The following is a 24,504-nucleotide window of genomic DNA, read 5'->3' as shown; positions in this document are numbered from 1 at the left end:
CTGCAGTTTGCAGTAAGTTCCTCATTTCCATTTGAGACCTCATAAGCATGGCCTTTCCTGACAGGATTTCTATCAGCATTTTGATCACAACTGCTTAACTAATCTCTAAGAAGTTTTGAACTTTCTCTCAAATTCCTGTCTTTTTCTGAGCCCTCCAAACTCTTCCCATCTCTACCCATTACCCAGTTCAAAAGCCTCTTCTGCATTTTCAGGTGTCTTTAGTGTAACACTCCATTTCTGGATACCAATTTTTTGTCTTAGTCTGTGTTGCTTAAAGAAATACCTGAGACTGAGTAATTTATAAAGAAAAGAGGTTTATTTAGCTCACAGTTCTGTAGGCTGTACAAGAAGCAAGGTGAGAACATCTGCTTCTGATGAGGGCCTCAAGAAGCTTCCAATCATGGTGGAAAGTGAAGGGGAGCCAACATGTGCAGATCACATGGTGAGAGAGGAGGCAAGTGACAGGAGGAGGTGCCAGGCTGTTTTCAACAACCATTTCTCAGGGAAACTCCCATGGGAACTAATATAGTGAGAACTCAGTACCACAAGGATGATGCCAAGCCATTCATGAGGGATCTACCCCGATGACCAAAACATTTCCATTAGGTTCCACCTCTAACGTTGAGATCAAATTTTAACATGAAGTCTGAAGGGTCAAATATCCAAACTATAGTCGGGTAGATCAATAGGTGACAAAACTAGAAAACGGCCTAATAGCAAAGTTTGAATTTCTTATTGTAAGCAATAAATGAGGGTAGCAGGTGGGGAGTGCATCTTGTAGTCTGCTCAGGCTGCCATAACAAAATAGCAAACACCAGTATTTTTGACTTAAACAACAGACATTTATTTCTCACAGTCTTGGAGGCTGGGAAATCTGAGATCAAGGTGCTGACAAATTTGATTCTTGGTGAGGATCCAATTGCTGGCTTGCACATGGTAATCTTCTCACAGTATCCTCACCTGACAAAGAGAAAACATTCTGGTGTCTCTTTCTTTTGTAAAGGCATTAATGCCATCACTAGGGGCTCTACCCTCCTGGGATTATCTAAACCTAACTATCTCTCAAAGGCCTCAATTTCTAATGCCATCACTTTGGAGGTTAGGGTATCAAAATATGGATGTGGGGGGCACACAAATGTTCAGTATATAAGATGGCTAGTGAGTTGGCCATGTCTTGTTAGAGTCATAGTTGACTATCCGGAATAGTTACCCTGTAGGCAATTGTGTGCACCAGCATGGTATTCAGCAAAGACTTACCTAAATTCAGGATTTGGGTTTTTTAAGTCATCAACCTAAAGATGATGGTTTAAACCAAAGATGTACCTAAGGTAACACATGTAGACAGTATAAAGTGAACAAAGAAGCGGGCCAAATCCCCTGGATGCTCCAAGGGACACAGAGAGAAAGGAACCTGCTTAGGAAACTAGAAGGGTAAGTGGTGGGGTCCTGTAACATCTTTCTGGTGACCACAGAAGGGACTATAGTGCAGAAACCTGACCCAACGGCTACCTTTGGGTAAGTGCTGGGGTCCTGTAACATCACCATCAGCAAGTCACTTAACTCTTCAGAACCGCAATGTTGTCACCTACAAATGGAAATATTTCTAGTCACATCTTCTCCTTCACAAGGTTGTTGTGAATATTGGGTAAAATCATATTGTGCAAAGTGATAATATTTCAAAAGTCTCCCGCTAAGCTGCAATACCTCAACTGAGAAGGGCTTATTATCATCCATAATCGCATTCATGGATGACTAATTCACATCAGCTTTCTCTCGGAGATGGAACGTACGCTCGAGTGATCTCAGGAAATGTTCATGGCAGGAAACACAAAGCTGGACATCAGGAGGATGCTGAGAAGAGGGATGACAACAAAGGACAGGGGGTGTTGAAGAGGAAACTTGTCCAGGACCAGAATTACTGGGAACATGAATTTACAGCATTCCAAAGTCCCTACAGTTTAATGAAAGGAGAGGCAGTCCTTTGAACTCCAGTTTTAAAGATGTTACATTTAGAAGGCACATGCAACAGAATAGGCCCTTTCAAAGAAACAGTAGCTTAAGTGCTGGCACAATTACCAGCAGGTTTTCTGTGTTAAATATATATTCTGAAAATAGAAAGGACATTTCATACAACTTTTTCTCTAACCAAACAATCAAGAAGCAAGTGGTACAGCTCTCAGACCTTCAGATGACAATTACTGAACTTGGGGAGGAAAAATGTTTCTTCCCCTGGGACCTCTAAAATTACTGGTAACATGACTATGGAAAATGTGTCAAATAAACCAAAGCACCAACTTCAGAGACTGAAAGTCATTGGCTTCCCTGTGAAAATATCAAATATTTCACAGTTACTTGGCCAAATGTATGCTCACATTAGGTAAAGAGAACATATTGTAACATTTTTCATTTATCCTGCTCCGCATGTATTAACACATTACAAATAAAATGAAAGTGATAGGTAGGAGAGAGTGCAGAATAGATGTCTTTATGGTCTAATTAGTTTTGATGAAGGCAGTTGCTATAAGGGACTTTCCCATTCAGGGGTGTAAGTCTTCCAGCCTTGGGCATAAGAAGCAGAAGAGATCCTTGGTGTAGAAATAAATGAAATAAAGAAAACAAGAAGAATAAGGAGATGCTCTGCCAAGTGGAGGATTCTAAGAGCCAAATTTTCTTCAATTTGTTTATTCATTCAAAAAAGGAATTCACACATCAATTATTGATTGAAACACTTTAATGTGCCGGACACACAGAGGGGGACTTGTAGCAGGGAGAGCAGGAGGGAGGTGGATGCGGCCCTTGCTCTTAGGAAGCTTCCAATCTAGGAGAGAAGACTTCTATTAAACAAGTAATTAAACAAAGCACCACATCACTATTTGGATAGAGAATGGGTATTGCAGGGAGATGAACAGAAACTCAATTGGGGCTAAAGATACTACATTAATGTCTTCAACCCCTTCTTTTCCTCAGATTGCTATATGCCTCCATGCTTTTGATTCTCATTCTTCCTCTCCCTCTCTTCCAGTCTTCCATTGATTTTAATAACAATGAAAAAAAAAAGGGAGGGGGGCAAGCTTTGGGTTGTGTGCCAGAAGCTGAAGAAACTCCTTAGCTCAGCACAGAATCAAATGCTAGCTTCTGTGGCAGCCAAAGTGAATCTGTCACACTAATGACATTCACGGTCTATATTGTGCTTCATTGTAATTAACCTTAAGTGGTTGGGTAAATCACTTTAATTTGTTACATGTTGGCAGAATTAAACTACTTTTTTTGCTTCTTCTTCTCTTTCCCTTTTAATCTTGTTTATCATTAACATCATAGCTAATGCTAGGAAACTATTGGTGGAAGCCCCTCTTTGCTACTATCTGAAATTCTTTCCACAATGGAAAGAAAGGGCAGTGGTGTCTTGCATCTCAACATGATAGCCGGAATGAATGAGACCGAAGAGCCTCTTTCCAAGCACTTTTTGTGTTTTTAATTTTGCATTCTTTTACTTGAAGAGGGCCCCCAAATCTTGGATACACCCTCAAATGATATTAAGACTAAAAAGTATATAACCCATAAGAATAAAAAATGTTGAGTAAAATATATTGATATCATATCAGTGGGACATTGGACTAAAAGACATATTTGTGTGTGAGACAGAATAATAAAGGGAAGAAAAGGCATGGAAATAAACATAACTGGGCTGGGTGCAGTGGCTCATGTCTATAATCCCAACCCTTTTGGGGGCTGAGAGAGGAGTATCCCTTGAGCTCAGGAGTTTGAGACTAGCCTGAGCAACATATTGAGACCCTGTATCTACAAAAAATTAAAAAAAAAAAAATTAGCCAAATGTGGTGGTGCATGACTGTAGTGCCAGCTACTCAGGAGGCTGAGGAAGGAGGATCACTTGAGCCAGGAGGTTGAGGCTGCAGTCAGCTGTGATCACACCACTGCACTCCACCATGTATGACAGAGCAAGACCCTGTCTCAAAACAAATAGATAAGTAACTGGTTTATTCTACCTTTGGTTGGGATGGAGCATTCTTCAAACATTCAATGAATATTTATTGTGCACTCCTGTGTGCCAGGCACTGTTCCAGAAAAATGAGATACATCCAGAAACAAAACAATCAATAACGCATGCCTTGTGGAGCTTACATTCTAACAAGGGAAGATAGACAATAAACACTAAGCATATTAAGTAAGCATATATTGCATTAGAAGGTGATAAGCATAATGGGGGGATTGAGAGTTTGGGGTAAGGATACAGAAGATTTGAACAACACAATCAACCAACAAGATAGATGCCACACTCTATATATGAACATTCCACCCAACAATAGTAGCAGTCACATTTTTTTCTTGCACCCATAGAATTTCAAGATGTACGACATCCTGGACAATAAAATGAACTTCGATAATTAAAAAGAGAAGGAAGACATTTGGTTTTTACTGAGAATGAATTGAGACTCATTGTAGGGTGTGGAACAAAAGGGACCTTGTAAGGCTGTTCTGGCTATTGCATTTCCTCTTGTAGGGGAAGAGAGGCGCAAAACTAGAGGCCGAGAGATCAGTTAGAAGGCTGTTGCCACCACCTGGGTGAGAGATGGTGGTGGTTTGGGGTCAAGGTCTTCTTTGAAGGCAACAAGAGTAGCCTGATTGTGCTAACATTCAGGGAAGTGTAATACAAAGTTGTTTTAATATTGCTATCATTTGAAAGAATATGGGAATAGTAACAGACTGCATCTCAGAATAGAAGCACTATTATGTCTTGTTAAAATTTTTTTAAATTCAATTTTATTTTATTATTATACTTTAAGTTCTAGGGTACATGTGCACAATGTGCAGGTTTGATACATAGGTATACGTGTGCCATGTTGGTTTACTGCACCCATTAACTCATCATTTACATTGGGTATTTCTCCTAATACTCCCCCCAACCCCTATGACAGGCCCTGGTATGTGATGTTCCCGCCCTGTGTCCATGTGTTCTCATTGTTCAACTCCCACTTAGGAGTGAGAACATGCAGTGTTTGGTTTTCTGTCCTTGTGACAGTTTGCTGAGAATGATGGTTTCCAGCTTCATCCATGTTACTGCAGAGGACATCAATGCATCCTTTTTTATGGCTGCATAGTATTCCATGGTGTATATGTGCCACATTTTCTTAATCCAGTCTATCACTGATGGACATTTGGGTTAGTTCCAAGTCTCTGCTATTGTGAATACTGCCGCAATAAGCATACGTGTGCGTGTGTCTTTATAGTAGCATGGTTTATAATCCTTTGGGTATATATCCAGTAATGGGATGGCTGGGTCAAATGGTATTTCTAGTTCTAGATCCTTGAGGAATCACCACACTGTCTTCCACAATGGTTGAACTAATTTACACTCCCACCAACAGTGTAAAAGCATTCCTATTTCTCCACATCCTCTCCAGCATCTGTTGTTTCCTGACTTTTTAATGTTCACTGTTCTAACTGGTGTGAGATGGTATCTCATTGTGGTTTTAATTTGCATTTCTCTGATGACCAGTGATGATGAGCACTTTTTCATGTGTCTCTTGGCTGTATATATGTCTTCTTTTGAGAAGTGTCCTTACTTTTTGATGGGGTTGTTTGATGCTTTCTTGTAAATTTGTTTAACTTCTTTGTAGATTCTGGATATTAGCCCTTTGTCAGATGGGTAGATTGCAAAAATTTTCTCCCATTCTGTAGGTTGCCAGTTCACTCTGATGGTAGTTTCTTTTGCTGTGCAGAAGCTCTTTAGTTTAATTAGATCCCATTTGTCTATTTTGGCTTTTGTTGTCATTGCTTTTGGTGTTTTAGTCATGAAGTCCTTACCCATTCCTATATCCTGAATGGTATTGCCTAGGTTTTCTTCTAGGGTTTTTATGGTTTTAGGTCTAACATTTAAGTATTTAATCCATCTTGAATTAATTTTGGTATAAGGTGTAAGGAAGGGATCTAGTTTCAGCTTTCTACTTATGGCTACTCAGTTTTCCCAGCACCATTTATTATATAGGGAATCGTTTTCCCATTGCTTGTTTTTGTCAGGTTTGTCAAAGATCAGATGGTTGTAGATGTGTGGTATTATTTCTGAGGCCTCTGTTCTGTTCCATTGGTCTTTACATCTGTTTTGGTACCAGTACCATGCTTTTTTGGTTACTGTAGACTTGTAGTATAGTTTGAAGTCAGGCAGTGTGATGCCTCCAGCTTCTCGGCAATTTGGGTTCTTTTTTGGTTCCATATGAACTTTAAAGTAGTTTTTTCCAATTCTGTGAAGAAAGTCATTGGCAGGTTGATGGGGATGGCATTGAATCTATAAATTACCTTGGGCAGTATGGCCATTTTCACAATATTGATCCTTCCTATCCATGATCATGGAATGTTCTTCCATGTGTTTGTGTCCTCCTTTATTCTGTAGAACAGTGGTTTGTAGTTCTCCTTGAAGAGGTCCTTCACATCCCTTCTAAGTTGAATTTCTAGGTATTTTATTCTCTTTGAAGCAATTGTGAATGGGAGTTCACTCATGATTTGGTTCTCTGTTTGTCTGTTATTGGTGTAGAGGAATGCTTGTGATTTTTACACATTGATTTTGTGTCCTGAGACTTTGCTGAAGTTGCTTATCAGCTTTAGGAGATTTGGGGCTGAGATGATGGGGCTTTCTTTTTTTTTTTTTTTTTTTTTATTTTTTTTTTTTGAGGCGGAGTCTTGCTCTGTCGCCCAGGCTGGAGTGCAGTGGCACTATCTCGGCTCACTGCAAGCTCCGCCTCCTGGGTTCAGGCCATTCTCCTGCCTCAGCCTCCCGAGTAGCTGGGACTACAGGCGCCTGCCACCAGGCCCGGCTAATTTTTTTGTATTTTTTTTTTTTTTTTTTTTTTGAGACGGAGTCTTGCTCTGTCACCCAGGCTGGAGTGCAGTGGCCGGATCTCAGCTCACTGCAAGCTCCGCTTCCCGGGTCTACGCCATTCTCCTGCCTCAGCCTCCCGAGTAGCTGGGACTACAGGCGCCCACCACCTCGCCCGGCTAGTTTTTTGTATTTTTTTAGTAGAGACGGGGTTTCACCGTGTTAGTCAGGCTGGTCTCGATCTCCTGACCTTGTGATCCGCCCGTCTCGGCCTCCCAAAGTGCTGGGATTACAGGCTTGAGCCACCGCGCCCGGCCATTTTTTTGTATTTTTAGTAGAGATGGGGTTTCACCGTGTTAGCCAGGATGGTCTCGATCTCCTGACCTCGTGATCCACCCATCTCGGCCTCCCAAAGTGCTGGGATTACAGGCTTGAGCCACCGCGCCCGGCGGGGATTTCTTTTTTTACTTTGCTTTTTTTTTTTTTTTGAGATGGAGTCTTACTCTGTTGCCCAGGCTGGAGTGCAGTGGCATAATCTCGGCTCACTGCAAGCTCTGCCTCCTGGGTTCATGCCATTCTCCTGCCTCAGCCTCCCGAGTAGCTGGGACTACAGGCGCCTCCACCATGCCCAGCTAATTTTTTTTTTAATTATTGTTTTTAGTAGATATGGGATTTCACCACGTTAGCCAGGATGGTCTTGATCTCTGACCTCATGATCCACCTGCCTCAGCCTCCCAAAGTGCTGGGATTACAGGCGTTAGCCACCACACCTGGCCAGATGATGGGGTTTTCTAAACATACAATTATGTCATCTGCAAACAGGGACAATTTGACTTCTTCTTTTCCTAACTGAATATCCTTTATTTCTTTCTCTTGCATGATTGCCCTGGCTGGAAGTTCCAACACTATATTGAATAGGAGTGATGAGAGAGGGCATCCCCGTCTTCTGCCAGTTTTCAAAGGGAATGCTTCCAGTTTTTGCCAATTCAGTATGATATTGGCTGTGGGTTTGTCATAAATAGCTCTTATTATTTTGAGATATGTCCCATCTATACCTAGTTTATTGAGAGTTTTAGCATGAAGGGCTGTTGAATTTTGTCAAAGGCCTTTTCTGCATCTATTGAGAAAATCATGTGTTTTTTTGTCATTGGTTCTGTTTATATGATGGACTACATTTATTGATTTGTGTATGTTGAATCAACCTTGCATCCCAGGGATGAAGCTACCTTGATCATGTTGATAAGCTTTTTGATGTGCTGCTGGATTAAGTTTGTCAGTATTTTATTGAGGGTTTTCACATCGATTTTCATCAGGGATATTGGTCTAAAATTCTCTTTTTTTGTTATGTCTCTGCCAGGCTTTGGTATCAAGATGATGCTGGCCTCCTAAAATGAGTGAGGGAGGATTCCCTCTTTTTCTATTGATTGGAATAGTTTCAGAAGGAATGGTACCAGCTCCTCTTTGTACCTCTGGTAGAATTTGGCTATCAATCTGTCTGGTCCTGGACTTTTTTTTTTTTTGATAGGCTATTTATTATTGCCTCAATTTCAGAGCCTGTTATTGGTCCATTCAGATATTCAACTTCTTCCTGGTTTAGTCCTCGGAGGGTGTATGTGTCCTGGAATTTATCCATTGTCGAGACCAGCTGGGTCAGGAAGACCCTAACCCAGTGGTGCTAGAGGAATTAAAGACACACACACAGAAATATAGAGGTGTGAAGTGGGAAATCAGGGGTCTCACAGCCTTCAGAGCTGAGAGTCTCAAACAGAGATTTACCCATGCATTTATTAACAGCATGCCAGTCGTTAGCATTGTTTCTATAGATATTAAATTAACTTAAAGTATCCCTTATGGGAAACGAAGGGATAGGCAGAATTAAAGGAATAGGTTGGTCTAGTTAACTACAGCAGGAACATGCCCTTAAAGACACAGATCACTTATGCTTTTGTTTGTGGCTTAGGAATGCCTTTAAGCAGTTTTCCACCCTGGGTGGGTCAGGTGTTCCTTGCCCTCATTCCTGTAAACCCACAACCTTCCAGCTTGGGCGTTAGGGTCATTATGAACATGTTACAATGCTGCAGAGATTTTGTTTATGGCCAGTTTTGGGGCCAGTTTATGGCTGGATTTTGGGGGGCTTGCTCCCAACAATCCACTTCTTCTAGATTTTCTAGTTTATTTGTGTAGAGGTGTTTATAGTAAGTATTCTCTGATGGTAGTTTGTATTTCTGTGGGATTGGTGGTAATATCCCTTTTATCATTTTTTATTGTGTCTATTTCATTCTTCTTTTATTCTTTATTATTCTGGCTAGCTGCCTATCAATTTTGTTGATCTTTAAAAAAAAAAAAAAAACAGCTCCTGGATTCATTGATTTTTTTGAAGGGTTTTTTGTGTCTCTATCTCCTTCAGTTCTGCTCTGATCTTAGTTACTTCTTGCCTTCTGCTGGCTTTTGAATGTGTTTGCTCTTGCTTCTCTAGTTCTTTTCATTGTGATGTTAGGGTGTCAATTTTAGATCTTTCCTGCTTTCTCTTGTGGGTATTTATTGCTATAAATTTCCGCCTACACACCGCTTTAAATGTGTCCCAGCGATTCTGGTATGTTGCATCTTCGTTCTCATTGGTTTCAAAGAACATCTTTATTTCTGCCTTCATTTTGTTATTTACCCAGTAGTCATTCAGGAGCAGGTAGTTCAGTCTCCAGGTAGTTGTGTGGTTTTGAGTGAGTTTCTTAATCCTGAGTTCTAATTTGATAGCTCTGTGATCTGAGAGACAGTTTGTTGTGATATCTGTTCTTTTACATTTGCTGAGGAGTGCTTTATTTCCAAATATGTGGTCAATTGTGGAATAAGTGCGATGTGGTGCTGAGAAGAATGTATATTCTTTTAATTTGGGGTGAAGAGTTCTGTAGATGCCTATTAGGTCTGCTTGGTGCAGAGTTGAGTTGAAGTCCTGGATGTCCTTGTTAACTTTCTGTGTCGTTGATCTAATATTGACAGTGGGGTGTTAAAGTCTCCCATTATTATTGTGTGGGAGTCTAAGTCTCTTTGTAGGTCTCTGAGGACTTGCTTTATGAATCTGGGTGCTCCTGTATTGGGTGCATATATATTTAGGATTGTTAGATCTTCTTGATGAATTGATCCCTTTATCATTATGTAATGGCCTTCTTTGTCTCTTTTGATCTTTGATGGATTAAAGTCTGTTTTATCAGAGACTAGGATTGCAACTCCTGCTTTTTTTGTTTCCATTTGCTTGGTAGATCTTGCTCCATCCCTTTATTTTGAGCCTATGTGTGTCTCTGTACGTGAGATGGGTCTCCTGAATACAGCACACTGATGGGTCTTGACTCTTTATCCAGTTTGCCAGTCTGTGTCTTTTAATTGGACCATTTAGCCCATTTACATTTAAGGTTAATATTGTTATGTGTGAATTTGATCCTGTCATTATAACGTTACCTGGCTATTTTGCCCATTAGTTGATGCAGTTTCTTCCTAGCATCGATGGTCTTTACAATTTGGCATGTTTTTGCAGTGGCTGGTACTCGCCATTCCTTTCCATGTTTAGTGCTTCCTTCAGGATCTCTTGTAAGGCAGGCCTGGAGGTAACAAAATCTCTCAGCATTTGCTTGTCTGTAAAGGATTTTATTTCTCTTTCACTTATGAAGCTTAGTTTGGCTGGATATGAAATTCTGGGTTGAAAATTATTTTCTTCAGGAATGTTGAATATTGTCCCCCACTCTCTTCTGGCTTGTAGAGTTTCTGCTGAGAGATCTGCTGTTAGTCTGATGGGCTTCCCTTTGTGGGTAACCCGACCTTTCTCTCTGGCTGCCCTTAACATTTTTTCTTCATTTCAAACTTGCTGAATCTAACAATTATGTGTCTTGGGGCTGCTCTTCTCGAGGAGTATCTTTGTGGTGTTCTTTATATTTCCTGAATGTAAATGTTGGCCTGCCTTGCTAGGTTGGGGAAGTTCTCCTATATAATATCCTGAAGAGAGTTTTCCAACTTGGTTCCATTCTCCCCGTCACTTTTGGTACACCAATCAAATGTAGATTTGGTCTTTTCACATAGTCCCATATTTCTTGGAGGCTTTGTTCACATCTTTTTACTCTTTTTTCTCTAAACTTCTGTTCTTTCTTTATTTCACTGATTTCATCTTCAATCACTGATACCCTTTGTTCCACTTGATTGAATCAGCTACTGAAGCTTGTGCATGAGTCACATAGTTCTTGTGCATGGTTTTCAGCTCCATCAGGTCATTTAAGGTCTTCTCTACATTGTTTATTCTAGTTAGTCATTGGTCTAATCTTCCTAAGCTTCCTTGTAATGGGTTCGAACATCCTCCTTTATCTCGGAGAACTTTGTTATTACCAACGTTCTGAAGCCTTCTTCTGTCAACTCGTCAAAGTCATTCTCCATTCAACTTTGTTCCATTGCAGCAAGGAGCTGCGATCCTTTGGAGGAGAAGAGGCATTCTGGTTTTTAGAATTTTCAGCTTTTCAGCTCTGGTTTCTCCCCATCTTTGTGGTTTTATCTACCTTTGGTCTTTGATGTTGGTGACCTACAGATGGGGTTTTGGTGTGGACGTCCTTTTTGTTGATGTTGATGCTATTTCTTTCTGTTTGTTAGTTTTCCTTCTAACAGACAGGTCCCTCAGCTGCAGGTCTGTTGGAGTTTGTTGGAGGTCCACTCCAGACCCTATTTGCCTGGGTATCACCAGCAGAGGCTGCAGAACAGCAAATATTGCAGAACAGTAAATATTGCTGCCTGATCCTTCCTCTGGAAGCTTCGTCCCAGAGGGCACCTGCCTAAATGAGGTGTCAGTCAGCCCCTACTGGGAGGTGTCTCCCAGTTAGGCTACACAGGGGCCAGGGACCCACTTGAGGAGGCAGTCTGTCTGTTCTCAGAGTTCAAATGCCATGCTGGGACAACCACTGCTCTCTTCAGAGCTGTCAGACAGGGATGTTTCAGTCTTCAGAACTTTCTGCTACCTTTTGTTCAGCTATGCCCTGGCCCCAGAGATGGAGTCAACAGGCAGCAGGTCTTGCTGAGCTGCAGAGGACTCCGCCCAGTTCGACCTTCCCTGGATGCTTTGTTTACCTACTCAAGTCTCAGCAATGGCTGATGACCCTCCCCCTGCCAGGCTACTGCCTCACAGGTCAATCTCAGACTGCTGTGCTAGCAGTGAGCAAGGCCCCGGGGGTGAGGCACCTGCCAAGCCAGGTGTGGAATATAATCTCCTGGTGTGATATTTGCTAATACCATTGGAAAAGCACAGTATTTAGGAGGAAATGTCCGATTTTTCCAGGTACAGCTTATCATGGCTTCCCTTGGCTAGGAAAGGGAAATCTCCCGTCCCCTTGCACTTCCCAGGTGAGGCGATGCCCTGGCTGCTTTGGCTCACCCTCCTTAGGCTGCACCCACTGTCCAGCTAGTCCCAGTGAGATGAACCAGGTACCTCAGTTGGAAATGCAGAAATCACCCATCTTCTGTGTCGATCATGCTGGGAGCTGCAGACCAGTGCTATTCCTATTCAGCTATCTGAGAAGCACTATTATGTCTTACATGACGTAACTTGATTTACCTTTCCCAAATGAAAATTAATAAGGGTTGTACCTCAAGATGTTAGTAAAAGGTCATTGCTTTATATTTAATTTTTCTAAATTCAATTATTCCGTCTTGGTAAAAACAGATGAAAGGAGGAGTTGGTCAAAGAGAAGGAAACAAATCATTTAAATTGGGTCACAATTCTGGCCTGCCATCTCACTAAATGACCATGAGATGAAAAGCAAGTCTGCTCTTCTCAGATCAGGCTCAGTTCTTGGTGCCTGTCAACATGAAGCTGTTTTAAAATGTGGTCTTTTGGTGTGACATGGTCCCTACAGGCAAACCTGCTATACTACTTAATGTTCAATCAGAGAAATCAACAATTTGTTTTAACATTGAAGGAAAAATTGACAGTGCTGGATATATTGAGAGGTGGGCTGTGGGTCTCCAAAAAGGTCACTTCCAAAGGACTTTCCAGAACTAGTTACGTTTAAATTCATTTTCCTTACTGATTGTCAAATCTAATCACTAAGTAGCAATATAAGTCCCTTGTATTGAGATATAATACCATTTATATTGTATGCCTGGTGCTAGTATGTCAATTTGTTCAATACTCATAATAAGCCTATACTTATATTTATACATCTATACTATCCTATGAACTTTTCATTTTAATTGTGAAGGAACTGAGGAACACAGAGATTTGACAACCTGCCAGCATCATACATTTGGTAAGAGTAGAGCTTGGGTTTCAAATCCAGGCAGTCTGGCTCTGAAATCTGAGCCTCTTTAAGACTAGGATATAATTTTATGAATAAATATAGACTTACTTTTTTAAAAGTTTTATTTTTATTTTTATATGGGTGCCCGGGCTTAGGGATTGAGGGGAGCGGGTGCTCAGGGAAGGGGCTAAATATTGACTTTAGCAACCCAAAAATGGTTACTTCCAAGCAAAGGAAAAATTTCTTCTCATCTTCTACCAGTCAATATGAAGACACTGAATTCACTATGTAGCCAGAAATGTAATAAAATATTTGAAGACTGAAAAAAAAAGTATAGAATGGACAGATCACTGCTGCTGAGAAAAATGAAAAGCTCTTAAAGGCCACAGGCAAAGCTTCATTGGCCTCCTCAGGGGCCCAGAGGTAACCCTACTCCTTTCTGGGAATTAATGGTTTGCGTATTCTTCATTGTCCGTGTCCTTCCCCACCTAGACTGTGAACATCTCAATGGGTGTCTTAACTCTGCTGTCTTAATCATACTAGAATCTAAAGTGCTTAGTACAGTGCCTGGTACATAATAAATGCTTTCAAATGTGTTGAATGAAATACTAAATGAATGAAAAAGATAATAAAATTGTAATTCATATGGTGACTGGATTTTTGTTCTTCTTTATCTCTCTCTAATAGAGCATACATTATTCAGTAACCTTGAGGCTGATGCTTTTCACTCTTACAAGCCCCAGGTAATTATGCTGTCCTGAAAACACCCATTAAGGCCGTTGTGCAAAATCCTCAGATGTTTATCTCTAGGGGCGGTAAGTGACCTAAGGCAATTTTTGGAAGCAGTGATAGTGCCATTAAAACTAGTAGAAAGTGGTCACTATCTTTTCTGTATGTGATAAGCTCACTGTCTTTATTGTCACCTTCATAATAAGAGAAAACATTTTACTTTATTTATTTATTTTCTGAAGGGTGTGGATAATGAATTGGTAAGAGAGAGGCTAAATCCTTTGCTGACTTCTAATGATGAGCAAAAAAGACAGTTCGAGTTCAAGGGTGTTTTCTCTGAGACAGAGTTTTTCACCTCAGGGCAATCGATGCTTCTTTGTGAAACCAAACCTGCTAATTGGCATCCTCCTCTGACAATGCCTACATTGGGTCCCTGGAACCCAGTAAGTATCTAGGGCCCCTGGCTATCTAGCAATCATGGGAACAAGAGGGGAATAAATTATCATTAAAGACTCATTGTTCTCCACAGCTGGGAGTTTGGGCATTTAAAAGCGTCAAAATGTGCTAGGTCATTTAATAATTTACTTCCTGAAGTAGACTCTAATTCTAATTGAAATGTATGTTTTACTTAGCACTAGGTGGGAAATGTAGAACCACACGTTTGAAGGGATCTCTTTGAAAGCTGCTTGCTTTGGTTTTATTGAATAGCTTTGCCTTCAGCTTTGCAACTATGTATTCTAGTTTATATGGTCTTTATAAAGATAACTATTCTTGTAAATCTGGCATAGGTTTAGTTTTTTTCCCTAGGCTTTGCTCACAGAATTCAGACGCCTGACTCTGGAACAGAAAGTGAACATGCGTGCTTTGCAGATGATTCTGACTTAAACATATGGCTATTATGTTGTACATTTTAAAAATGATATTTAATGCAGCGATTCCTGCTTTCCATATGGTTTGATTTTGTTTTCCCCCTCCCTTCCAATCCCATGCAGGTTAGTTCTTCGCCTACTACGTCACAGCCTTGTGGGGATGTGTTCATCAGGGTCAGAGCATGACAACATGTCAGCTTGCACATTGTATATAGCTGGCACTCTTTTAGCTGGAAGCAACATAAGCTAGTTTAAACAATTGGGACAATTATCATTTCACTAAATGGAAAGTTCAGAGTCAGGGCAAACTCCATGTTTAATCAGCAGCCCAGTATGGTCACCAAACCCCTAGGATTTTTCTTTCCATCCTGCTCATTTCAATGTCACGTTCATCCAAAGCCTGGTTCCTCTCATAAATCTCAAGAAAGCTCATGGGTTAATCAGACCTTTATTCTTTCTTGTTTTTGCCAGCAGGAGAGAGAATGATGATCTTCCAACAGGAAAGATCTTTGCTGTCAGCCTAGTTGGGCCATCAGAGGCCTCACACCAAGCGTAGTTGTCAGGGGAATGTGAATTGGGTTTGACCGTCAATGTCCAATATGGTGGCCACTAGCCTTGAAATATGGCTAGTCCAAAATGACATGCACTGTAAGTGAAAAAGATACACTGGATTTTAAAGATGTAATATGAAAAAAATGTAATATAGCTCATTAATAATTTCTATATTGATTATATTGACAATATATTTCAGATAGATTAAATAAAATACATTATTAAAATTGATTTACCTGTTTCTTTTTACTTTTCAAAAAATGTGACTGCTAGAACACTTTAAATTACATATATGGCTTCCCATATTTCTATTGGACGGCGCTAGCTAACTAATCGAGATTCCCTCTGAAGTAGGAGTGAGCTACACACTCGAATGAAATTTAAGGTTTTCTTAGAAAAAGGAAAGGAAGAATCAGTGTTAAGTAAGCAGCCACATGGTCTACTTTGTCTGGAGGACCATTTTTTTAATTGCTCTCTTGTTTTTATTCTAACTTCTAATTGGTGGCTGGAGGATATAAGAAAATCAGTAGTAACATGTGGGTTTCGTTGGGGACCAGGACAGCTTTTTCCAAGCATTCCAAACTATGTACTATGTGGGAATTTTGAGACAGCAGAGATGTCATATATTGTTCTTGATTGCCAAGTAAGTTCACTGGGAACAACGTTGGGTTGAGCTCACAGGCCTGAATCCTTTTCCACTGCTTAAACAATTTTATTTTGTTTCATGTTCAGCATTTATTCTGTTATTAAAGCAATATGTAACAGTGGCACCAAATATGTAAAAATGATTAATACACTGTGGGGCACAGGAGACCTTTCCTGGTGTCAGTTGCTCGTTGCTTTCCACTCTACAACATTTCTCTTTTTTTTCCTTTTTGTTTCTTGCCTTACACTCACAGGCAGAAGGACCCCTTTTCACACTTACCTTACTGTAGGTAACCTCTGTCTGTTTCACAGCTAATTGTGCAACGAAGAACAAGGATTTCATAGAGTTTGTAGAATAATCGGGAAGCCTGTAGACATTAGTGAAGAAAAATTCTTAACAAATTGTACATTACTGTCAAGATGGCCAATTGTAAAGCCAAGACTCTTCCTTGAGAAAAGTCTCTCATCATCAAAGGTGTGTATGCAGGGCAGGACGATATTCTGCTTTAGGTTCAACTCACCCCAGGGCTGGTATTCTCCTTGCACACAGTAGCACAGCCTACACCAGGAGCTGCACTATTGAAATCCTTCTGTGGAGTTACTAAATAGCTGCTGCCCAAAACCCCCACATTCCTTTCTTACCATCCTGGCTTTTCTGGCCTCTCCCCCTGAAATCTGGCAGTGAAGATGCAGAAGGGACCTCCAGGGTCATCTTGGTGCTGAAGGGACTTCCAGGACTCTGCCACACTTTTAAACAATGCTTCAACTGCCCAACATTAAAATCTGCCTTACACTAGTGATCAGTTTCCATCTTAACAAAGAGACAAAGGAAAACAAAATATCTGGAATGAAAACTAAGAAGGCGAAGGGCCGGGCGCAGTGGCTCACACCTGTAATCCAGCACTTTGGGAGGCCGAGGTGGGTGGATCACGAGGTCAGGAGTTTGAGACCAGCCTGCCCAACATAGTGAAACCCCGTCTCTACTAAAAATACGAAACTTAGCCAAGTGTGGTAGCGGTCACCTGTAGTCCCAGCTACTCGGGAGGCTGATGCAGCAGAATTGCTTGAACCTAGGAGGTGGAGGTTGTAGTGAGCTGAGATAGTGCCATTGCACTCCAGCATGGGCAACAAGAGTGAAACTCCATCTCAAAAAAAAAAAAAAAAAAAAAAAAGAAAGAAAAGGAAAAAAAAATCTAAGAAGGCAACTTAATGCTTTCTTTGATGATTTCTAATAAAAAACAAAATCATTGTAATTTTTTTATTAATACACACCATTTAAAGACTTCTCTTGAAGAGTCATAGTGAAGCAGAAGGAAGACTAGCACTTTGTGATGTGATAACTAGATTCCAGTTTTATCCTGACACTGGCCACCTGTGTGAACTTGGTAAGTTTCATCATTTCTGCAAGCCTCACTTCCTCATGAGTCAAAAGCAATAATGCCAGTTCCCACTTCAGAGTTATGAGGGTAAAAATCAAATAAAATATGAAAGCAGCCAGCCCTGTTCTTGACACATCACCAACGCTTGATAAGCTCTGGTCAAATTAGAATTTGAGAAGCTGGAGAACAACTGCATGAAAAGATTTTTGGTAACTTTGTATTGAAGTAAGACACACAGGCAGAAAATGCAAATTACTGTATTTAATGTAATGAATTCCTGTAGAGAGAACACATGTAACCAGCACCCCCATCAGGAAATTAAACATTATCCATACCCCAGGAGTCCCCTCCTGCCTCCTTCCAGTCACCCATCCCCAAGGAACTTTTCATGCCAAACTGATTGTTTTAATGTGGGAACCGAATATTGCACATGCTCTGATGGGCTTAAGTGCTTAAAAACAAACAAAAAGGGTTCAGGTGAGTTGTTCTCCAGACTGAATGGAGAACCTGCGATAGATTAAGTAGAGGCGCGTTAAAGACAAGCACACAATCTCTCACTCACGCCTACACTCACACAATCATACGCTGCAAATGTGTAAGGACTTCCTGTTCTGTGAACAATGCCAGGTTAGGGATTATGGCATTTGCAAACGTGCTCCCGCTTCTCCAGAATTTTTTTTTTTTTTTTTTTTTGAGAAGAAGTCTCACTCTGTCACCCAGGCTGGAGTGCACTAGAGTGATCTCAGTTCACTGCAACCTCCACCTCCCAGGTTCAAGCAATTCTCCTGCCTTAGCCTCCCAAGTACCTGAGATTACAGGTGCATGCCACTGCACTAAGCTAATTTTAGTAGAGATGAGGTTTTACCATGTTGTACAGGCTGGTCTTGAACTCCTGACCTCAGGTGATCTGCCCACCTTGGCCTTCCAAAGTGCTGCGATTACAGGCATGAGCTACTAGCACCTGGCCAGGATTTTTACGAAAGGAGCAGCATAAGCAAAACGGGAAACCACTGTCTCGGGGTCAGCAAGTCTGGTTTCTCCTACTCTGCTAGTGAACTGAAGCCTAGGGTTGGGGTAGACCAGAGAAGGCATGAATGCCAGGCAAAGGATGTCTGCAGGCAGTATGGAGTGACTGGATGCTTTTGAGTGCAGGGTGACAAGGCGAAAATATTTTTATTGTGGAGGATGTATCTGGGAAAAGAGGGACTAGCCACAGAAAGTCAGTGAGGAGGCTCTGCGAAACAGTCTAAGCCAATGAAGCCTCAGAATCACCTAGAGAGGCTTAAGCCACAGATTGCTGGGATCCTTCCCCAGGGTTGCTGCTTTAGAGGGTCTAGTTAATCTGAGAATTTATATTTTGTTTCCAGGTAATACACTTTGAGAATCACAGTTCTGAGCCAAAAGTTCTCAACACTCACAATACATTAGACTCATCTAGAGAGTGTTTTACAAACACCCATGCCCACGTCTCACCTCCAAAAAAGCCTAGGGTTTAATTAGTCTGGGGTAAAGCCTGGGCATTAACATTTTCTAAGAATGATTCTATCGCATCACCAATTTTGGGAACCACTTATCTAGACAGGGATTCTGGAATGTGGCTCCTTATCAGAATTACCCAGGGAGCATAATAAATAGATTCCTGGGCGCCACCTCAGATAAAGGACATGTAGAGTGGAGCCCTGGCATTCCTATGCTTGATCTTTACAGACTGGTCACGCTGATACAGATGGTTCCCACACTGGCTTTTGGGAACTGCTGGTCTGGAAAGGCAAATGAGGACACAAACCCTAAAAACAAAGTATGAGGAATAGCAATAAATGAGAGCTCCTAGGATTTTCTGACTGTTGAGATGGGCAGACCATGGAATGGAATTGAAGCCCAGAGGGTGGGAAATCTATATACGGGTCACAAGAAAGCCTTGTGTGGCCGTCAAGGTGTGGCCATAGAAGACTGCTGGTCGCACAAAGAGCCACAACTTGAATGAGTTATCTTCCTGCCAACAGCCTGACACATCCAGACACCCCATCTTATCAAACCCTGACAATTAGTGGGTGCTAATTCATGCTGACTAAGTCCTAGGAGGTTCAAGTCTCTAACATAGCATGCAACTGTTAATTTTCACTGAGAAACAATAACAACCAAGGTAGCCAAACACTTGTATTCTTCCCATGGGTAAATTACACAGAAAGCCAAATTGTCATCAGAAAGTTGCTGGGTAGAGATGGAATCAGAGCAGAGAGGAGTTAATTGCAGGATTCAAATGTTTAGGGGCATCAGGTTGTGATAGCTGGGTGCCTCCTCCTCTACAAGTAAATATTTGGAGGAGTCTGAAAAGACACAGCCTCTAATGGACAGTTCCTAATGGCCACAACCAGTATTTGCCCCAGTGACTCTGCTGGGTTTATGCTCCACCATCCGCAGGCTAATTAATTCATTAAGTCTTTAGATATATGAATATCCTCAATCAAATGAGGCTCATCTTGCTCACTCTTGAGTCCCTGTGTTTCTTAGGGTGATTTTGCATATCTCTCACCTGAACAATGACGTAGTTTACAGTGTAGTTCTAAGAGGATAATTCCATTTTCCTTAATACTACACTTCTGGAGTGGTAGTATAAGGGAAAAATACCGTTGCCACATAGAGTTCAATTTCACTATTTTAGCAACGATTAGTCTTATTTTATGCGGCAGAATTAGAGGCTAATATTTTAATTATTTTTATGTTTCTTCAAAGCATAATATACTGTCATGGTTAAAAGAGACCTAGTTAACCCTGAGCATATGAAGCCTTTATGCTCAGATCATGAGGACACAATACTGGGTTACTTCTCACCTACTATGAGCTTCCTCGAAAAGCAGGCAGGCAACTGTAGTTAGAAAACAAAGAATTCAGTTCTGCAAGTGTGCCTGGCAACCTAAATCTGCAAAGTGATGGCAAACGTCCCAACCATATTTTAGCTTTACAATTATGTTGATGATGAAACAGGCTCTTTGTGAGAGCCAAAAGTAGAACAAAGCATTTGTATCATGCTTGATAAAGATAACAAGAGAAATAAATCCAAACCATAGCATTTAGTTGGCTTCTTGAGGAGAGAGAAGGAGTGGGAGTGATGAGATGTGGACTCCCCAAGTGCACATTTGTTGCTTAGTGACATGAGGAGCAGCTCTTTACCAGGAGGGGGAAGAAGATGCAGGTGGGGAATCCTTGAATCTGCTTTCTATAGAAGCAGACAGGATGTGTCTTCTCCGACCCCTTGATACTCTTCTATTTATGTCAGGCCTTCTGGGTGACTGTGCTCAGATTCTTATTTAAATCCAATTAAATCTGGGACTTGAGTAAACACAGATGTATATCATGCAGAAGATAGTAGTAAAGGATTCTGCATATAGGCCAGAGCAGCTGTATCTTTTCTGCTATTTAAGGTTTGGGTTTTTTCTTAGTATCTTGGAAAGAAAAAGTGACAGTAAATATTGGCGGTTTTAATTTTATACAAAACCAGAGTCTCTCCTTTTTCTAGCCTTTCCCCTTGGCCTAGGCCAGATTGACTTTATTAAAACAATCTGATCAGGCCCCTCTCCTTCCCGTGGCTCCCCACTGTCCACAGAAAAACGTTCATTCCCAAGGGGACCTCAGACTTCCTTCATGACGGGTTCCCCCTTGGCCGCATAGCCTAACATCCTGCCACTTTTCTCCTCGCATAGAATATTCCATCCAATGCAGACTTTTAGGGTGTCCCCAGTTCAGAGCTCTTTCACTTCTGTACACTTCATTTACCTCCTTTACCTTGCCTGAAAGTGAGAATTACAGAGTCTGGAGCAAAACTGCCACCCGTTATGGCTCTGCATCTTCATTAGTGGTGTGACCTTGGGCAAATTATTTAATCTCTCAGTGCCTCAGTTTCCTCCTGTCCAGTAAAAGGATGGTAGTGGCTAACCTAGGCTCACAAGGTTGTTGGCCTTAAATGCATTAATGCATAAAAAATGCAGAGCAGTGCCTGGCACATAGGAAATAGTTAATATTTTTAACTTCTACATATACTACAAGACTAAGCCTAAACATTATTTTCTGTGGGAAGTCTTAAACTGTCAGATGTAAGATAATTCTCAACCAAGGGTGATTTTGCACCACCACCCTCCCGAGGATTTTTGGCAATGTCTGGAGACATTTTTGGTCATCTCAAACAGTGGAATGCTACCAGTAGAGGCCAGGAATGCTGGTAAAAAAATTTAAAAATCTGCATTGCACAGAACAGCTGTTCCACAGCAAGGAGTCATCAGGCCCAAAGTGTCAACAGTGCCAAAGTTGAGAAATTCTGACAAAAGGCATACTATGACATTTCTTAATATTCAGTCTATTAATATTTGTTCTTATGTCTTTATTGAAGACAACAAAACATAGCAATAATACCTAAGTTTTGTAAACTATCTCAGTGTAGCTCAGAATTGTAGCTTTTCAACTTGCCATTCTGGCTATCTTAGTCAGCCAGCTGTTAGTATTGAGCCAGGTGTCATTCTATGCACTTTGCCTTTATTAATTCATTTAACCCTAACAACAACTCTATAAGGTAAGTGCTTTATTGCCCTTGTTTTACAGACGAGGAAGCTAAGGCAAAGTGACAAAGTAGAGTTTGAACTCAGTCTTGCTCCAGAAATTATGCAGAGTCGGTTAAGACTGAGTCCCCCACTAGAAGTCATCTTCCTGTCTTAAATGATTTATAATGGTTGTTTTATTTTCCTTTTATTGTCATCTTTGGCAGAGAAATTGACTCTGGTTTGTTCAGTCTTCTTAACAGAGGACCTACTGATTTTGAGATGTTAGGGTGATTAGAGAGGAAAATACCAGCAACACAAAAAGGGGAATAAGAAAATAAACCTCTGAAGAATTTGATGCTTGAGTCTAGTGATGTATGTAAAAGCACTTTGCAAGTTGTAAGGCAGTGGTTTTCAAACTATGATGTATTCCAGAACAACCAGGAGAGCTTGTTAAAAATGCCGACTTCCCAGTGTCACCCTCAGAGATTCTGATTGCATGAATCTGGGGCCTTGCCCAGGAATCTGCTTTTTTAACAAGCTCCCAGGTGACCTTGATGCAGGTGGTCCACTTGCTCACCTTGGAAACACTGCTGTACATATGGGGCTTAGAAGCGAGAGCTAGCAAATCCCAGAAGAATACTTGAGTTTTTGCCTGTAGAATAATTCAAACCACCTGAGTTGTAGCTTATTAGTGCTTTTCTGGTTCCCCGGTAACTCACTAGCTTTAGGCCAAGGAGCTTGATTGAGAGGGTATTGACGGGGAGGAAGGAGAGGAAAAGAAAGGAATAAGGCCAATTAAAACCACCTTCCCACTGAGGTGATTGTTTCTCTGTGGACAATGAAGGAGCTGTGGAGCACCTTCTTCCTTCAGTGTCTCCCTAATTGGCTGTTGTGACTATCATTCTGCCCTGAGGGAGGTTAATAGAAACAAGAGAGAGAAGAAAAGGATGCCAAGTAACTTAGAGCAGGAACAAAAAAGGAGCTGGCGCTCATTTCCACCAGGACAGAGAGAAGCCCTGATTGGTCTCTTTCCCTAAGGTCCTCTTTCATACATCTCTACGACCTTTCCCCTCCTTTTTTCTTTTCTCCCTCAGAGGGACCAATAAGCATGGGTTGTCTGGACAAGCAGTGCTTTATTAATGATCCAGGGAAAATTCTGATGACCCAGAATTCTGCCATAAAGTGATATCGTGTTATTGCAAAGTGATCGTGTTCTTAACCTTCTTGCTGAACCACGTTTTTTTTTGGCAGGGGGGTGGGATGAACAACAGCCAGAGGTTCTTTTATTCTGAGCATCTTTCCAAGAGATCAGTTGAGTTATCTGGATTTTCATACTGGACCGTTACATGACATGCATTAACAACGTATGCTATAAACAACTTACCTTTCACTGAGCTAAGTAATTTAAAGTAATTTTAGCAATATCATATGGCATCGTGATTAAGATTTCCTGGCTTCAATCCTAGCTCTGCAAATCACTAACTGTGTGTCCTCGAAGGTGACTTTACATCTCTAAGCTGCAGGTTCCAATCTGTAAAACTGAGATAATAATAGGACCTCCCTCCCAACATACAAACACACATACAACAGCGAATTGTTATGACCACCAAATGAGACAATACACGTAAAATATAATGCCTCAGCCACAGTAAGCCCACGATAACGTTGGCCTCCATTGTTTTTTACTTTGCTGAATTATTGTTTGATATTTCTAAATAACTGCTGAATTGCTAGACAAAAAAAAAAAAAAAAAAAACAAGAAAAAAAGGCACGTTTTTTAAAAGTGTTTCCTCTCTATTAGCATTGAACTTCAAATGCTCATAGCACACTGTAAGCAGAGCAACAGATGGATTCTATCCAACGGGAAGGACACACAACTTAGGAAGCAAACAGACATAGGAGAGCAAGATAAATCACTTAGTTGCTTACCACACACATTGTGAGACACTGAATGTGTATCAGAAGTTTCTTACCAATAGTTGGGCCTCCATTTCTTGAATGGTTTTATATTTCCAGACTGCAAACAAATGATTGTATGTGTGAAAAAAATATGGAATAGGCAGGAGGACAAATTCAAGTGAACCAGAATACCAGGGGCTCTGGTGTTCTCTTGGAGCTCTCTGCACCGGGTAAATCCTCTGAGCGTAGGCTTGCTGACAGCGGTCTCATTTACACGCAGGTTCCTCCCGGGTATAGCTCCGAGAGTAACAGCCCCCAGTCAGTGCAGGGTTACCAAGCAACTATACTCCCACGGAGGTATGAAATAAGAGAAAGTCTTGATTTTAAAAACAAAAGAAAACCAAAACACCCTGGTAAGCATAGCTAATAATATAACCTGCTCTTCTCCTTTGAGTATACTAACCCTCAAGCTAGTTTACCTTTACCAGCGTATCACAACCACATGGAAATCAAATTAGAAAGCATGCTGCAATTGTATAAAGTAACTTCAAGCAATGTTTTAAATTACTGCTAATAAATTTCATGTTAAAATGGCACCTCATATAGTGAACCCTTTTGTGTGTATCATCTCTCAACTGCGCACCTTAATGGAGGGTGATTGTCATTTGAATAATGGTTTTAGCAACTAAGTCAATGTTTAGTTTTAGACTTAATTTTTTTATTGTTTTTGTATTATCTAAGTTATACATTATTATGACAAAAATTATTTTTGAAGTAGCTAGTACAAAGATGATGACCAGTAATCAT

At 40.9% G+C, this 24,504-nt stretch overlaps 1 long non-coding RNA gene across 2 annotated transcripts; it reads right to left on the bottom strand.

Moving 5' to 3' along the window:
• Positions 1-358: 358 nt before the first annotated feature.
• On the bottom strand, positions 359-23,977 carry LOC119618319 (uncharacterized). 2 transcript variants are annotated; one of them, XR_005234615.2, is made up of 4 exons: positions 23,772-23,977; positions 16,168-16,255; positions 1,510-1,585; positions 359-960 (listed from the first exon to the last, which is right to left on the bottom strand). It is a non-coding gene; the product is annotated as an uncharacterized lncRNA (long non-coding RNA). The 2 variants fall into 2 exon arrangements; XR_005234616.2 differs by lacking the exons at positions 359-960; positions 1,510-1,585 and adding an exon at positions 13,268-15,336.
• Positions 23,978-24,504: the final 527 nt, after the last annotated feature.

This window comes from Chlorocebus sabaeus, chromosome 4 (genome assembly GCF_047675955.1).
Source record: "Chlorocebus sabaeus isolate Y175 chromosome 4, mChlSab1.0.hap1, whole genome shotgun sequence".
In the NCBI taxonomy this organism is placed as follows: Eukaryota; Metazoa; Chordata; class Mammalia; order Primates; family Cercopithecidae; genus Chlorocebus; species Chlorocebus sabaeus.
The sequence above is the reverse complement of the archived record's forward strand: the minus strand, read 5'-3'. Positions and strand labels throughout refer to the sequence as shown.